The sequence below is a fragment of the Littorina saxatilis genome, linkage group LG5 (genome assembly GCF_037325665.1).
Source record: "Littorina saxatilis isolate snail1 linkage group LG5, US_GU_Lsax_2.0, whole genome shotgun sequence".
Lineage (NCBI taxonomy): Eukaryota > Metazoa > Mollusca > Gastropoda > Littorinimorpha > Littorinidae > Littorina > Littorina saxatilis.
The window spans coordinates 18,955,539-18,960,777 of NC_090249.1; the positions used below are offsets into that span (position 1 = coordinate 18,955,539).

General features: G+C 41.6%; 1 non-coding gene across 1 annotated transcript; it reads left to right on the plus strand.

The window, feature by feature from the left end:
* The first annotated feature begins 3,196 nt into the window (after window positions 1–3,196).
* Window positions 3,197–3,269, plus strand: Trnat-cgu (transfer RNA threonine (anticodon CGU)). Its single transcript has one exon. It is a non-coding gene; the product is annotated as a tRNA-Thr (tRNA).
* Window positions 3,270–5,239: the final 1,970 nt, after the last annotated feature.

A 5,239-nucleotide genomic window follows, 5' to 3' on the forward strand; every position in this document is an offset into this window, starting at 1 on the left:
TGTGGAAGACACCGCCACAGACACAGTCAATCCCCATTTGCCCTGCCCCATGTCTCGCGTCCAGCCCTGTCCCATCCTGTATCCTTGTCCTGCTCGGGCCAGGTCTGTTCGCTGAGTTATTAGCAGGCATGGTGTGAGGTGTAGCTGGGGGCCACAGGGAACAAATAAGCACAGTTAGCGACCAGTCAGCGCCGGTCCTAATGATACCAGCCCCTCCTTTGTCTTTTGCCCTCGTCACCCCTCGGGCAGCCTCGTGTCTTTTTAGGTCTCAGACCACGGTAGAGACCTGCCTGCCATGCCTGCCTTTGCAATACGCTTTTCTTCTTCTTTTCATGGATGTGGACGGGGAAACGGAAGCTGAAAGGGGGGTGGGGGAGGGGAGATAAAGAATAATAAATGGAAACAATGCTTGGTTGGAGTTTGGGGTGAAGATGGGGGTATAGGGGGGAGGGGGAGGGGGTGGCGGAAGGGGTGAGAGAGAACACAAAAATGAACTGAAAAGAAGTTTCGAGAACGTAAGTTTTCCAATGAGACCGGACAAAGGGCGTTACAGCTGACACAGTGCTCTTGGGGGGGGGGGGGGGGCACAAAACCACACAACCGTGTGTGTTTGGATGTGTGTGTACGTGCGTGCGTGTGTGTGTGTGCGTGTGTGTGTGTGCCTCTCTGACTGTCTGTCTGTCTGTCTACATGTCTGTCTTCAATGTGTATAATGGTGTATGTGTGATGGTGTGTGTGTGTGTGTGTGTGATGGTGTGTGTGTGATGGTGTGTGTGTGTGTGTGTGTGATGGTGTGTGTGTGATGGTGTGTGTGTGTGTGTGTGTGTGTGTGATGGTGTGTGTGTGTGTGTGATGGTGTGTGTGTGTGTGTGTGTGTGATGGTGTGTGTGTGTGTGATGGTGTGTGTGTGTGTGTGTGATGGTGTGTGTGTGTGTGATGGTGTGTGTGTGTGTGTGTGTGTGTGTGATGGTGTGTGTGTGTGTGTGTGATGGTGTGTGTGTGTGATGGTGTGTGTGTGTGTGTGTGTGTGTGTGTGTGTGTGTGTGTGTGTGTGTGTGTGTGTGTACCTCTCTGACTGTCTGTCTGTCTTCTATGTGTGAAATGGAAGGGGGAGGGTGGCAGAGAAGGAGCTGCCGGAGCGGAGGAAAGAAAGGAGGGGAAAAGAAGAGTCTCAGATGTCGCCAAAGTCCCTGGAGGTATATGAATGAGAATGCTCTCCCTTCTTTGGGGAGGGCTTGGTTTTCAACGGTTTTGGTTTGTCCTCTGTGTGAAATTGTCACTTTCTTTCTCGTAATTAGCTCCATTAGAATACAGATTTCAATCTGCATTTCCCCTCCAGTTATTCCAATCGTCTCATTTTTTTTCTCCACCGGTAGTCTTTTCACATTTTTGTTTTGTGTCGGCATGTACGCCATATTGTTAAAACCCCCGAGGACAGATTCAGGAAACTTCAGGAAAGTCATATGTCTGCTTACAATGTGGATGAAGCAGTAATGTTGAACACGTTTGGTTGGACGTGATAAAGGGGGGGGGGGCTTTGGAGGACTGTCTTAGTTATTTTACTGGTTCAAAACAAAAAATGTTGGGTAAAAATGAGATATTAACTATTAAAGGCACAGAAAATAAGAAAGTTACAATTTTTGGAACGTTTAATTCTGGAGAAATAGAACCAGCACGTTCACTAGAACCTCGTCCTGACGGGTTTTAAAGGGACAAACAAGAGACACTGACAAGAGAAACAAATAAAGAAATGATGCTGTGACTTATCTTAGAATGTCCCTAAGATGGTCGAAGCAATGACAAGACAAGCAAAGGCAGAACCCTTCCCGTGTAAACGTTTCGACTCACCTTCTCAGAGATGGCTTTTATACAGGGAATAAGGACATCCCTCCTCTTGGTTACATACCGAAAATCAAAAGCCTGGATGCTTTATGTGTGGAGTGTGATTTGTTTAATGAATTAATGTCTTTAAAGCCACAAGTGTGAGTCTGCGAAAAAAAATTCATTGGGGTGATGGGTTATTATAAAGTGGCTGAGCCCAAGTATTCAATCTATCCAAAAGTACAGTGATGTGTCATTGCTATCCCAATCTAAGAAACTTGTTCTGAACCATATCGGGTTTCTCTACTTGAAATGACGTAATACAACATTAATTTTGTATTGGTTGGCATCCACGTGTGATATTAAGTCACCAATTTGTAAGACGAGTCCGAACAAATACGATAAAAAGACAAAAACTTGTTGCATGCCCTTGGCTAACAACAACTGACACATTGCTTGTCATTACGAAATCAACAACGTTTGCCTTGCGGTTGTGACCTATATAAATCTGACTCCAGTGCCGCACAAAATTATTGTGATAGCAACAGGGTTTGCCTTTGGCTGATAACACACGTAATACAGACGGGGAAAAAAAATGCTGCATTGTGTATAATCATGTACATGCCCCATGTTGCGTAAGGGTGTGCTGATATTGAACTTCAGTTGTGTTTTGTAAATGTCTATGTATCAGTGTATTATGTCTTGCCACACACATGCCAAATTTCCTTGTATTGATGAGGACAATAAAACTTCTTGTATCTTGTATCTTGTATCTTGGTCACAAGCAAGTTTAATTTAATCTTAATTATCGGTTGAGTCATTGACCCCGATACCGGTGTAACACGAAATTTTTACTCCACGAAAAATTTACTCCGGAGTAAATATTTCGTACGAAATTCTTACTCCGAGTACACTTTTCGTACGAGAAAAGAACTCCCCAAGGCACGAAAAAATTACTCCCTCCACGAAATTTTTACTCCCCATTTTTTTTACTTCCAGTAAAAATCTCGCAGGCAAAAATGGGATGCGGGCGAAGGGATAATACCAATAAGTGATCTCGCGCACACGAATGTCGCGCTACCCTCCTTCCACGCCTTCCACCACCAAGACTAACAGGGGACAAGGGAGTAAAAATTTCGTACACCTGGCATGGGAAGTTAAATTGCTCGTGTTGGGGTGGAGTAATTTATTCGTTATTTATTCGTCAGGGGAGTAACATTTTTGTACGAAATGTTTACTCGGAACTCACCTGTCTTGGGGAGTAATTTTCTCGTGCAATGGGGGAGTGTTTTTTTCGTAAAGGGAGTAAGTTTTTCGTACGAAATGTTTACTCCGGAGTAAAAATCTCGTGGGAGTAATTTTTTCGTGTTACACCGGCACGGTGGCCTAGTGGTAAGGCGTCCGCCCCGTGATCGGGAGGTCGTGGGTTCGAACCCCGGCCGGTGTCACGATTTCATCTTTCGCCTGTGTACATATTTTTCCCTCGATATATACTCAAGACTGAAATGTTGTTTCCTGGTAAAATTAAGACGTGAAATTATTTATGGACGAAAAGCATGTCAGTTTCTTGCATGTGAAGAAAATTGGTGGTGAAATGTAATAGATTTCACCCCCAAAATCGATTTATTCGAAAACGTGTACCGAGTGGTTACGTCCCTTGAGTAAGAAGGGAAACATTTTAGGATGAATCAAATTTCTAAGTTAAATAATAAAAATGAAAGAATTGGTTGGACAAATGTGGCCCCATGAATGTAAGGTACACAAGGTCGCTCATCAGTACTATCGAAGGGTGGTTTTTTGTTCAGTGTAGAGTTTTTTCCAGATCAACGAGGCCGAGAATCGAAATATCACCACGGCGAAAGATGAAAACGTCACACCGGGTCATACCTAAGACTTTAAAATTGGCAATCTAGTGGCTGCTCCGCCTGGCGTCTGGCATTATGGGGTTAGTGCTAGGACTGGTTGGTCCGGTGTCAGAATAATGTGACTGGGTGAGACATGAAGCCTGTGCTGCGACTTCTGTCTTGTGTGTGGCGCACGTTATATGTCAAAGCAGCACCGCCCTGATATGGCCCTTCGTGGTCGGCTGGGCGTTAAGCAAGCAAACAAACAAACAAACAAACAAACATTGACCCCGATTACTCACACACCTCGTTCATTATATTTAGTCAAGTTTTGACTAAATATTTTAACATCGAGGGGGAATCGAAACGAGGGTCGTGGTGTATGTGTGTGTGTATGTGTGTGTGTGTGTGTGTGCGTGCGTGCGTGTAGAGCGATTCAGACCAAACTACTGGACCGATCTTTATGAAATTTGACATGAGAGTTCCTGGGATTGATATCCCCATACGTTTTTTTTCATTTTTTTGATAAATGTCTTTGATGACGTCATATCCGGCTTTTCGTGAAAGTTGAGGCGGCACTGTCACGCCCTCATTTTTCAACCAAATTGGTTGAAATTTTGGTCAAGTAATCTTCGACAAAGCCCGGGGTTCGGTATTGCATTTCAGCTTGGTGGCTTAAAAATTAATTAATGACTTTGGTCATTAAAAATCTGAAAATTGTAAAAAAAAATAAAAATTTATAAAACGATCCAAATTTACGTTTATCTTATTCTCCATCATTTGGTGATTCCAAAAACATATAAATATGTTATATTCGGATTAAAAACAAGCTCTGAAAATTAAATATATAAAAATTATTATCAAAATTAAATTGTCGAAATCAATTTAAAAACACTTTCATCTTATTCCTTGTCGGTTCCTGATTCCAAAAACATATAGATATGATATGTTTGGATTAAAAACACGCTCAGAAAGTTAAAACAAAGAGAGGTACAGAAAAGCGTGCTATCCTTCTTAGCGCAACTACTACCCCGCTCTTCTTGTCAATTTCACTGCCTTTGCCATGAGCGGTGGACTGACGATGCTACGAGTATACGGTCTTGCTGAAAAATGGCAGCTACTTGACTAAATATTGTATTTTCGCCTTACGCGACTTGTTTTATCTTCTCCATTTGTGTACATGGGGTTTCCCGTTGTTGGCTCTTACTTATTTTATCATTTATTGATTGATTTACTTACGTATTTATTTTATCTATGTATGTTTTATTTCTATCTATCTATCTATCTATCTATCTATCTATCTATCTATCTATCTATCTATCTATCTATCTATCTATCTATCTATCTATCTATCTATCTTTCTATCTACCTACCCACCTGTCTATTTATTGTTAAAAAAAAGTAAATTTAGTTTTTTTTGTTTATTTGTTTATTTATTTTTTCATTTATTTGTTTATTTATTCATTTATTCATTTGTTATTTATGCAGACGAATAACACTCATTATTGCAGCAAATATGTACAGTTTCACTAAATGCACAACCAAAAAAGTAGACAGAAATAATGACAATCTTT